We start from the raw sequence: 13,209 nt of genomic DNA, 5'->3' as shown, positions 1-13,209 counted from the left end.
AAGCGTGAATTCTATGGTGAATGAAACTAGTGTCACTGTAAAATTTAAGTAATTCTTGCAACTTCAACAAAAATGTCCTGTATAATAATGTGATCCCATCAAAACATGGCATTATGGGTTTCCATAGGGCATGGTGGGTTTCCATAAGACAGGGTTTGACCATAGGGCAGGGTGGGTTTCCAAAGGGCAGGGTGGGTTTCCATTAGACAGGGTGGGACCAAAGGGCAGGGTGGGTTTCCATAGGGCAGGGTGGGTTTCCATTAGAGAGGGTGGGACCATAGGGCAGGGTGGGTTTCCATTAGACAGGGTGGGACCATAGGGCAGGGTGGGTATCGATAGGGCAGGGTGGGTTTCCATTAGACAGGGTGGGACCATAGGGCAGGGTGGGTTTCCATAGGGCAGGGTGGGTTTCCATTAGACAGGGTCGGACCATAGGGCAGGGTGGTTTTTCATACGGCAGGGTGGGACCTTAGGGCAGCATGTAGCTGCGCCTCTCTGTTAATGCCTAGCTGGAGCTTTGAATATCCACGCAACGAAAATCCATAAACCTAGGTCTTAGCACGATACCAAGGTCCTAGCACGATACCAAGGTCTTAGCACGACTTGGGGGACTTCATTTCGAATTTACATTATATAAAGCAGTCCATAGAAGATAATTGATGGAATTGATATTCTTTGTTTTTATCTTAAGACATCTAAAGTTGTATTATTTTATTTATAAAACAGTTAAAACAAACCGTCGCAATAATAATTATCCATTATGTCTATTTAAGCATAGGGCAAATTTTGTAATTATAGGAGTTTTAATATTTAACATCGAACATGTGCATTCAACAAAACCGGAACTTGTGTTTGTACTGTTGTAGAATCAACGGTATTTAGAAAACAGTAAAAAACTAAACCAAGCAGTTTTCAACATTTTCTCATTAAAAAGGGATAAAAACACACCAAATTCACACGTGTGCATGAATTGCATACCTTCATTTCAAATCTATCGTAGTCCAACAAGAATTCCGAAGAAATGGTTTAAGATTTGAACTTTCTTGTACTTTTTTAAGGAAAAGGTAATAATCCTCATATCCTTACAACACAAGCACGGAAATTTCTCATCCTCTACCAAAAACACAAAAAGATGAAGAAATCTGTACTCAACTTACATCCAAGCCATTCGTACCCAAATACTTCGTTCCAGTTGCGTTCGCGCGAGTCTCGCGAGAGTTTATTTGTACAAGTCAACCCCAATTACTGCGATGGCGAGTATATCTCCACAATCTCTGCGAGACAAGCCTTGGACAAATTATGCAACAATTCGCAAGGAAATGGTAGCTGAGCATTGTTCACAATGAATTAAGGCCAATAAGTTGTAAACGTTTGTTTCTCAAAGGCAGCCGATCACTAAGCATTCCTATATCTTCAGTTAATATTAAATTGCGATGCTTGAATATTTTTTTCTGAACATGTTTTTGAAGAATGACTTTGACTTAGGTTTATTTCAATCGTAGAGGTGAAGGTACACCAGCCAATGTTATCATCATTACCAACATAGTTGTTGCGCGACCACTGCAATCATCATAATAATCGTAATCGTCGTCGTCTTCCTCGTCGTCATGAACCTTTTAACTATCATGATGATTATCGTAATAATCATGATTATCACCATGATCGTGATGATGATGATGATGATGATGATGATGATGATGATGATGATGATGATGATGATGATCATGATGATGATCATGATGATGATGACGATGATGATGATGATGATGATGATGATGATGATGATGATGATGATGATGATGATGATGATGATGATGATGATGATGACGGTGATCATGCTGATTCCTCCTCCACCACATCATCGTCATCATTACCAAAATCAACCAAAAAAATAACTTAAAAGAAAAAAAATCGCATTCAACGCCAGCATGTATTTCCATCTTGCCTTGATGTCCCCGCACAAAATACTTGGCATGCATCACGGTATCCGTCGCGCATGCGCTAAATAGATTAAGACGTCTACGGTAGCCGAGCTGTCGGGGTGACTTATGTATGAGCTGGCTTCACATTTTTGGCGAACAAAGTGCGTCGGTGAAGGTAATTGCATCTCAAGGTAATTAAATCGGACGTTAAAGGGATCTTTTCACGGTTTGGTAAATTGACAAAATTGAAAAAAATTGTTTCAGATTCGCAAATTTTCGTTTTAGTTATGATATTTGTGAGGAAACAGTATTACTGAACATTTACCATAGTCCAATATAGCCATTATATGTATCTTTTGACGATTTGAAAACCTAAAAATTATAAAGCGTTGCAACGCGAAACGATTGAATAATATGGAGAGTTCTGTTGTTGTCGTTTAAATTTTCGAAACTACGAAGATTGATTATATAAGGTATAAAATACTTTAGCTGTGTAAAACCGGCGGAATAGCCGAGAGGGCTATTGCGTTTTTACTTCAGACTAACTCCAGGACTCCGGGGGTCACTGGTTCGAGCTCTGGTACCGGCCACTTTTTTCCTTTTTTAAATTTTATTCTTGATTTTTTACTGGAGCTTTTTAGATCCAATGTTTACATGTATCAATATAAAGCATTTAATGACAAACTTCACAATATGCCAAAATCTGTGAAAAGGCCACTTTAAAAGCATGGCATCGAAAGAACTACGCGTATTGTATTTATGAAAGATAAATTAAGACATGATTGTATTTTAGTATTTTAGTGTTTAAATAAATTGAATGTTTGAAAACTTTAATGCACAAAGCAGTTTTTTGTCAGGAAATAATAACGTAAATACAAGCAAAAAAGTATTGATAAAACACACACCAAAAAAGTCAGTTATAACAAGCTAAGTAAAACATAAGCAAACAAACAATTTTAAAATCCACAACGGAAACTTGAAAATAAAACATCATAATGTAATAACGGGAAAAGTTCAAAGAGTTAGGCGGTTGTCAAATCAGTACAGCCGGAAATGTGTAAGTGAAATACAAGTTTACAACATCGAACTCATCATTACAGATTAATCACTCATTTATTTTTTAAAGAAAGTGGACAATGGCTAATATTATCTTTACCCATCTAATTTTATCAAATACCTTTGATCAAGTAAAAAAATGACACGACTTTTTGACATTTTGACATTTTCACACTTATTACAATTCAAATTGATTACATTTTAGATAAAAACTCATGACAGCACGTCGTTAATTTCCGTGGCACGTGTTTCAGTCCTTTTGCGGACTAATTGGCTCACAGCGATGACATCGGCTGTTTCCGTGACTGCGCGGATTTTAACGAACAAAAAAATCGACCCCACGATCGGCGTGCAGAATTCATTATTGAAGTATGAAACTTAACAAACGAGACACGTGACTTTTATTGTATGTAAACTTGTCAAAAGATCGCGAATTATCAGATGAAACGTTATAAAGAAGTCATTATTTACGTTCACAGGTACGCGTCAAACTTGTTATCGGGCGATGAATTTCTAAACATCTGATTATTCCGTAGATTTAACCGATTCCTTTATTTATGTTTCTTACGATGGTTGACGGATAAAGAACGAAACAAAACTGTCATTAATAGAACGTTTTTATGAACGTCTATGTTGTTTAATGTATTTTAAATATTTTGAAATCGCTTATGTCTGACTGATATCATAGTTAACCCATTTGTGCCTAGCGTCTAGAAAAAAGGCCTTGGCAAACAGCGTAGACCCAGATGAGACGCCGCATGATGCTGCGCTGTTTGTCTAAAGGAATTTCTGTAAGAAATATAATAAATATAGAAATAAATATAATAGACATCCCTAATTTTGGAAATAAATTGATCCAATTTAGAAGGATGGAAGAGTCCACTAGGCATATATGGGGTTAGGACAAAATGGCTGTGATTACGCTTTACTTGAATCGTGCAATTCTTTCTTCAAAGGTATTTTCCATCAAACGAACGGCGAATAAAAACTTAAATGTTGAAAAGATCTGAACTATAAATAAAAAGGCAACTACCTTATTCAAGAAAAAAAAACACCGAATAATTTTCTGCAAAACAAATCCACATTAAATGCATTTTATAATGCACAAAAGTTCTTTTTGTATATAAATGATATACGTATAAGTGTTATTAAAGCGGTTGTCGTTTATTTGTTTAATATTTTTTCTCTTTATTTAAAGACTTCAATTTTAAATGACCGGCTATTTTGATAATACATGTGCATTGCATTCTGTTGAGATACAAAAATCACGTAATCCATGTGAAACTTGTGCTAATTGAAGACAAATCTATACCGCATTCATACCAGTTCTTTGTTGTAAATTTTATCCCATTTGGCGGATATTTGATGTCAATTCAATGCATCGCTGACACTAACAGCTGAGAACGAAAACAAAAACTCACTTAATATCTTGCCGCCCATTATAGTATCTTTTTGCTACAATCGAATTTTCGATTTTCGTAAAACGAGGTCTCGTTATAGGTCGTGAATAGAATAGAAGCACATTTTGTATGGCCCATTTATTGAAATAGAAGAAACCTTTTTAAAAGCTGCGGTCGATACACGACACTGCAGTTCTCCAATTTACCCCACCCGCTGTTCTTCCATTATTTGCGAACGGGCCGAATGATCAATTAGGAGCCCGAATACAAGTAGAGGAACCACACTGAGCGACAATAGGCGACACTTTGTCACATCTCACGGTGCTAGAAGCGGGGAGCCTGACAGGTTTGCGATATACGAGATATTGGGAACAAAAAAATCTTCCATAATTATAGGAACGGCTGCATGGTTTTAAAAGTGGGTGGGGTAATACGAAAACATGGTTTGCTTTTACCGTGTTAGGTCAATTTGTTTCTGTTCTGTTGTACGTATTGTTCTTCTTAGAAATCATAGAGAAGCAAAAAGATTGGTGCGTTCTTTTTTGTCAAATTTAGATTTGCACATTCCCCACCCCACATATTTTACGTTTCTTTCCAATTACTTTGCTCTTACTATGATCGTTTGAACTTGGTCTCGGATCCAACTGAAAACTTAAGTCTTTGCTTAGGAAAACTAAATACATAAAATCGACCATTATATTTCCTTTATGGTTTCAGCGGTTTATTTTCAGGGACTAACATAAATCTCGGATGTAGGCTTCTTTGGAAAGTTAACTTCTGACAGAAACGTATATGTTGATTTTCGAGGAAAAGTTACTTCATCGTATCTAAACTCCAGTAGGTTTCTAAACAGATAATCTATATAAAATAAAAATATAGTTTTTATTCATGTTTGAAGGCCCGTTCTATATAATAATCGGATGTTTTAACTGTTAATTATTTACTTACGAGGATGAGGGATGCTTTTATTCATTTTTTAGTTTAAAAACTAAAACATAATTATCTAACATACACGTTATAGTGAATCGTTAATTTATGATATATTTTCCAAATGCTGCATGGCAGTTTACCAACTGAACTTGTTAACAGGGCGAAATATATTTGTTTTGCCATTCTATCGAAGTTTCCCTTTATTAGCCTCTGCATTTCAAAAATTCAAAAATATCTAAAAGCATTATCCCAATGTTCGACCTACAAGAAGTCTCTTAATGTCATAATTTATTTTCATAGCATTTGTTTACTCTTCATTCTTAAACCTGGAGGTGACTCGAGTGCAAAGCTCAATGGGTCTGGTACGTTCCTATTATATAATTGAGACCTACCCCGCCCCTTCGCGAACCCCGCGTGTCGAAATTGTGTTTACTTAAGTTACGACATTAAATAGGTGAATGACACAAATGATAAAACTCGTGTCAAATGCATTCTCATTCTTTATGTCCGCTTGTGAATGGGAATTAGGAAATGGAAATAATTTATATTTGTTATTTTTGGAGCAGGTTTGAGGACAACCGGTGACGAAGAATTTCAAAAGGACATTTTACCAACCGAAATGCAATGGGTCTTATTCTGTATGTTTCATTGTATATAATTAACCTTATGAAATATTTGTAAATTTTATGAGTTTATGCTAGTAAAGATGAAATCAGGCAAAATATAACACAGCTTTCTTTTGATTGAACTTTTATTGCTAATGATATATTTCGACTGCTACTAATCCGTCTTAAAAAGTCTGTCTTGTACACTAAGACCGAGTGATCTTCTGCCCTAATGGCTAGGATTTGCAGGTGTCTACAAGACGTACGTTTATCTCTTCTTATCATCGTCCGATTATTAAATGATAGAAATTACAACGCAATAAAAGAAGTAATAAAGCAGCCGTCAAACACCTTTCGTTACTTTCCATCAGTCTAGTTGCGAAAAATAAATACAAAATTAGAGCCAACAATGCTATAAACATATACGCCGCCCTTCAGTTTCATTGTCAGACAATCACAGCTACTTTTCTTAGTTCGAACTTGCGAACTCCTTATTCGCACCCAATCCGAAATGTGTTAACTACAAATAGTGGTTTAATCATCGGTAATAGGTGCGTCAGACGAACTGTACTGATTGGTGTTAAAACATACGAGAGTAAAACTCCATTAACTATAAGCAGCGTCGGGTGTCTTAGGTTGGTTTAAATATGAATAATCTTAATTCCATAAGTTGCACATGCATCGACATGATTTACACTTAGCCTCCTTAATAAAGTGAGTCTTGCGCCGCGTCATGCGAACATGGGTCTTGCGCCGCGTCATGCGAACATGGGAATCGCTCCGCGTCATGCGAACATGGGTCTTGCGCCGCGTCATGCGAACATGGGTTTTGCGCGGCGTCATGCGAACATGGGTCTTGCGCCGCGTCATGCGAATATGGGTCTTGCGCCGCGTGATGCGAACATGGGTATTGCGCCGCAGTCTGGTCAAAAGTTAAGCTGTTCAAAAGATAGTCGAGCCAATCGTTCGTGGTCTCATAAGCGGATAGGATAGCTCCTAATTTTGCAAATGCACAGTCTGATTGCTTGACGCGGGTAAAATGTGCGTTTATTTAAGCAACAATACGATTTGCTATTGTTTAAGACATTTGTTTCTGTATAGTTATTTTAGAACAAAACTGGTATAGTCATATTCTCTGACTTGTGGCTTCGAAGAACAATATTCATAATTAACAAACTAATTTAATAATTATAATAAATAAACTTAATTTCTGCAGAAAGCAAGTTTAATATGATACTTAACGCCATCTTACCAGGAACATATTATATTTATATTAGAGGATGCTGTAAACAGTTTGCAAATCATGTATTTATTAGATTAATCTAATTGCAACCTTTTTTTAGAAGATTTTATGGAATAACTTACGTCTGAGATTTCTTAGTAACATAATTGTGTGCGTTCGTGCGGAATGTTTGCATACCTCAATGAAATAAAAGGTCGTTTAATTTTTTTATATATCTATGTTTATATTTATGAATGAACATGGTCGAAGTGCACTTAGTACGGACCGAGATAGTATTTTGACAGCTTAAGACCTGTTCTAATCTGCGCACCGACATGTAGAAAATTACCATCTAATCTACCCTAATTTCCACAGCGGGATTTTACAAATTTGCCTTGGAATTTGGCACTGACGGACTATTTTTCTGTCAAAATTAATCCGCGCATGCCGTTCAACACGCAAACATTAGACGCTTGGCTGCTGTGAGGAAAATACCACAATGACGTTCGTAGAGCGCTGCGGTGACACAGACCGACATCTTAATTCTAAAATTAGCCCGAAATGCCAAGACGTGCGCATATGGATGCGCAACGGGGCGTTATAGCCACATGTATTGAAATATTCAAAAATACATCCGGAACGCTCGACGAAAATCCGAATACATTCGTCGAATCGACAAATGTCAGACTAATCCGAATCGAAAGCTTCGCGGATGATTATTCCGATTTGAATTTGGAGACCCGAGATTCGGTGCTACACCAACTGCTTTGCCTCAGGCGGCCCAAGGAAGGAAGCGCAAGATAAACTGATTACAATGTTTGGATTGTAAAATCTGCCACTGGGTAAACATAAACACGAAGGCGAGTGCTGGATAGAAATCGGAGCCGCCTCTATATTTTCTCGGAACAGTAAGCCTCTGTGTTCCTTCCACACGTGGAGACCATGTGCAGAGATAAACGAGACTCCTTCACTTGACGCGAACATTTGTTCCCATGCCATGTATTGTTCAGATTATCACTCGTGTTATGACGTAACAAAAGTCATTACAAATTATAACGAAATAAACATTGTATACGTATTTTTTTAAGAATACCACACACGTTACTACTGCTGCCACTACTACAGTATGCACCATCACACCTATAAATATTCACTACATTACAACGCTACAACACAACACCACCACACCTATAAATATTCACTACATTACAACGCTACAACACAACACCTCCACACCTATAAATATTCACTACATTACAACGCTACAACACAACACCTCCACACCTATAAATATTCACTACATTACAACAATTTCACTCAGCTGTTTATGCTAGTTATACATATCATAGCTGCAACCAAAGACCTATAGAACACATGTATTATATATGTTTTTGCTGCAACTGTCCAGCTAATGGCTACCTAGATGATAGTCAAATCTTAACCCATTTATGCCTAGCGTCCTGAAAAAAGGACTTTGCAAACAGCGTAGACCCAGATGAGACGCCGCATGATGCGGCGTCTCATCCGGGTCTACGCTGTTTGCTTATAGGAATTTCTGTAAGATATATTATAAATATAGAAATAAGTATACTAGACATCCCTAATTTTGGAAATAAATTGATCCAATTTAGAAGGATGGGAGAGTCCACTAGGCATAAATGGGTTAATATCGTATCAAATACCCTTTAAATCAACGCATCTTTACTAACAGATGGGATAGTGAACTGGCATAGGGCTCTATCGGATAAGTCTCCCAATTAAGGAAATCTTCACTCCGTTCTGGGCTATATGTAAGGATTTGTTACATAAATATCTGAACCATCTTTTAATCCGTCTAATTGACACAAAAACAAGGGGATAAAATGGTATATATCCGGACCAGATATACTGCGAAGAGTTGCGAACAAAGCCGATTATGTACTGGCCACTGACCAAATAACACTTTATCATTTTATTGGTAACTGATTCAGCCTGACAAATTGAGCCTTAATAGTTCTCGATGTCATATTTGCTATGATAGTGTAAAGCGCAAGATTGCGCTATCACACCGAAGTTCTTGATGATTACGTATCGTTCCGTCACAATTCGGCCCCGTTATCTTTCTGTTATCGCACTGTGGTCAATCGAACGAAGCTTAGTGAGTATCAGACTTCATGGCCCGTGGCTACGTGCCGCTTTCGTTGATCCGATTGAGATAGTTTCCGACATTGACTTGTCAAACGTCCACGGTAGACTTTTTGTATTCCCTAAAACGTCTGAAACTGTACGTAACATAAAAGGCCGAAGACTCACGTGTTTCATTTTTTTTCACAACAAAAAACAATAACTTGGGTGAGCTCTAAGAAATCCAAACTAAATTGAGAAGTATATTAATGACAAGCACAATCCATTACGTCCAGGGTCCGTATTCGTCCAGGGTCCGTATTCGTCCAGGTCCGTATTCGTCCAGGGTCCGTATTCGTCCAGGGTCCGTATTCGTCCAGGGTCCGTATTCGTCCAGGGTCCGTATTTGTCCAGGGTCCGTATTTGTCCAGGGTCCGTATTCGTCCAGGGTCCGTATTTGTCCAGGGTCCGTATTCGTCCAGGGTCCGTATTCGTCCAGGGTCCGTATTTGTCCAGGGTCCGTATTCGTCCAGGGTCCGTATTTGTCCAGGGTCCGTATTTGTCCAGGGTCCGTATTTGTCCAGGGTCCGTATTAAGTCAAGAATGATATAGAGGTTTTACAAATTTGACTTAAAATCCAAGCAATTCTTGAATACATGTTTATCTACAAGAATAATCCTTATTCTTAGACTTACGTCTAAGAATTGTTTGGTGAATACGGGCCCAGAGTACATACCCCTAAATGCAACGTCACATACTTGACCGATTAATATTTGTATTTTGAATGACTGTTTAATGTATATTGTTCGGACGCCATGACGTACCGTAGAAGACATGCGTATATTGATCATAAGGTTATTTCTTCAATTCTTTTTAAGGTAAATATCTGTCATTGCCAAACTCAACGAAACCTGTTGGTCAATAATTAAGCTTCTACTTGTTTTATAGTAATTAGAAGAAACAACGCATTATAGTTTTAACTAACTCACTATGTAATTAATAAGATTGGTTATTGATTTCAATACTTGGCACTTTGATATGGTAACAACTATTCTTGATTTAAGCATCATTTGAAATGCTGGTGATCGTTATAGCTATTGCACAGACGTACATCATGACTGTGTTCTGTTTCAAACTCTCTAGCAAACACGAATTTAAATAAAGTCTCAAAAATGGAAACAAGCAAACCGTTGTGTGTTTTTTTGCAGACAGAGAGAGACAACCACACACTAAGGATTTTTTATGTGATTTGTAAACATTTCAAAAACGCTCTGTGAGGACATACAAATAATTATTTACGTGTCACCATATACCAATAATGAAGATCAGCGACTCAAAATTCGTACACAATTTTTTTCGAAACTGATTAGTTTGCCATGTTAGCATCTAAGTACCACCCTCTAACTATTAAGTCTATACATTAACCCATTTATGCCTAGTGGACTCTCCCATCCTTCAAAATTGGATCAATTTATTTCCAAAATTAGGGATGTCCTGTATATTTATTTCTATATTTAGAATATTTCTTACAGAAATTCCTGTAAGCAAACAGCGCAGACCCTGATGAGACGCCGCATCATACAAGGGATATCCTTTTGTATATGCGAGTTAAGTACAAACCAAACACGGCCAGACGAACGGACTGGATACATTCCACGTGTGCACGGTACTATTTGATAACCACCGTCGCAATGAAAGTGGGCAAAGGTCTTTGTTTTCCCGCCTCAAAGCCAAACAAAATGGTCAAGGGGGTTAAGAACGTCTAGCAACAGTACACTGGCGCCGCAGCTAAAACTATGACCCCCTTTACTTTTAAATATGATTTTTATAGCAACGTCCTCACGTTAACTTTATGTAATAATTAGCATTATGCATTCAGAATTACGAGATGCAACGGGTCGCTTTTTGACGGTGAGCGTTCGAGTGAAGTTTCGACAAGTCAGAATATTGGCAGTAATTTGTATCAGTATTATTATACAAATAAAATATAATTTAACAGAATTTAAACGGAAAATGAACCGCAAATCGTAAAATGGCATATGAATTATGGAGACGCTGACGGCAAAACCGGTATCCGGAGAGGCGCCCCCGGGGAGGTGCTCCCCGGAAAGGTGCCCCCTAATTTTAAGAGGACGGAGAGGTGCCCTCCCATCAAATCTGGAGGGGCGGATATGTGCCCCCGTGTCAGAATTAAGTAGGCGAATATATGCCCCCTCACAATAATTCAATTGGCGGATGCATGCAAGTACGATATACGACGTTTTTCACTTTATCGTATTTTCTTTACATGCATATCGTACTTTGAAAATACAATATATACCGCATTTAAGGTAAAAACACCGTTGAGCACTTATGAATTTGATATTTGACATTGCTTAAACAAATACATCGACCTTTGTTGTTTTTATTTGCACAAAATAACATCCTCGCTCAGATTTTAAGATTTGCTAGAAAGTGTGTGTAGAGATTGTTTGCACAATATGGGTAAACAAACGTTTCCTTATGAGAGCATTGTGTTTGTTTTCCTGTCAATTTTGTGTAAACAACATCTTACAGTGATATGCCTCGCCCATTATGTCTCGTTATTTTTGCGTAACATTTTGCAATGTTGCAATTAGATGCAATAAGCGACTGTTTTCTGCATCCGCTTATGCTTAAATATTATTACCAGAAATGAACGACGATTGGTAAATATTGGCTGAAAATTGTGATGATAATGAAATACAAATGGATCGGAGCATTTCATCTGTGGCAGATTAAAGACCGAATCTTTGAGATTATCGCTTTTATCTTCGATGCAAGCTACTTAATGACGTAATTTCGAAGTTCTTTACTTTCAAAGCGTAAGCGGCTTAAAATATAATCGGTTAGCCTCTGATATCGCGGTTTACATTACAAACGGTCAGTTTCACAGAGAAATCTCATTCATAACTTGCAGATTAAAAGATACAAGTAATCAGTGACAGGTGCCCAAACATGTCGAAACACACGCTGATAAAACGATTGTCTTTAAAAGAACAGAAAAGGGCTATATCAGTGACACAGAACACATAACAAAGTGTGCGATTGTGGCATATGCTTTTGCCGTACTTTTAAAGAATGCTATTTGCATTGCATTGCAACTGTGTCCATACAGCAATTAAATAGTTCATTCTCGCCGATTTTACTTGATCACATTATCGAAGTGGAATAATTGATAATAAACTAAGATTATGGTATAGTGCTTCGAGACGTTTCGCGCTCGTTGATAGTGTAAGATGGATTCTAGTATCAGAACTTCCATTTCGCTGAGGGGTATAATGCCTATAAAGGAATTAGTATTAGGCATATCAAATTCAATTCATTAACTATTTAATTTTTAAATACTTGAAATGTGTATAAAGAGTGTAAATACCACTAAGCAAGTTCAAACTGCAAGAGCATAACATCTCAAAAGTCACCTAATGGCGAAGACACTATAATGGAAAACCTTAGTAAAATTTGTGCATGGCACTAAATCAAACATAAATAGGTTAAAATAACAATAAAAGTGTGCTTTTTTATCAAAAGTGAACCATTTTCACAAAAATATACCAACAAACCTTTACCGTTAATATAGTAGTATTCTATTTATAACTCATTTACTGCTTCAACGGCCTTCCATTGTTCTTAATTAATAACACGGTGCCATTTGGAGAAAGCTTGGCAGTAATTATTAATGCCAGCTTTTATTCGCGTTTCGTGTCAACGTCTGTTACTTATTGTTACAAAACGTGTCGCCTTCCGCGCAATAATAGTCTCCCGCATTTATCTCAATGCGCCGACACCTCGAGAAAAATGGACTGAAAACACGTGTCAAAACTAATGACCAATTAGGGGCGACTCATTAATCTCGCTGCGATGGCTTATCGACAACGGTTTTAAACATTTTTATGTGCTTTTAAACATTTTTTTTATCTTACATGCTTTAGTTTTGACCAGGTAATACGAGG

At 37.3% G+C, this 13,209-nt stretch overlaps 1 protein-coding gene across 4 annotated transcripts in view; it reads right to left on the bottom strand.

Annotated features, from left to right (window-relative positions):
* LOC127847897 (frizzled-5-like) overlaps positions 1-13,209 on the bottom strand; it is a 103,181-nt gene that overhangs the window by 9,609 nt on the left and 80,363 nt on the right. The window contains exon 1 of one of the 4 annotated variants that reach the window (XM_052380128.1): positions 979-1,104. The exons of the other annotated variants lie outside the window; for them this stretch is intronic. The gene's annotated coding sequence lies outside the window, so the exon portion shown is untranslated. Of the gene's footprint in view, positions 1-978; positions 1,105-13,209 lie in introns of those variants that run through there. 4 annotated transcript variants of the gene reach the window in all.

The sequence above is a fragment of the Dreissena polymorpha genome, chromosome 10 (assembly GCF_020536995.1).
Source record: "Dreissena polymorpha isolate Duluth1 chromosome 10, UMN_Dpol_1.0, whole genome shotgun sequence".
Lineage (NCBI taxonomy): Eukaryota > Metazoa > Mollusca > Bivalvia > Myida > Dreissenidae > Dreissena > Dreissena polymorpha.
Note: the sequence above shows the minus strand (reverse complement) of the source record. Positions and strands in the feature narration are given on the sequence as shown.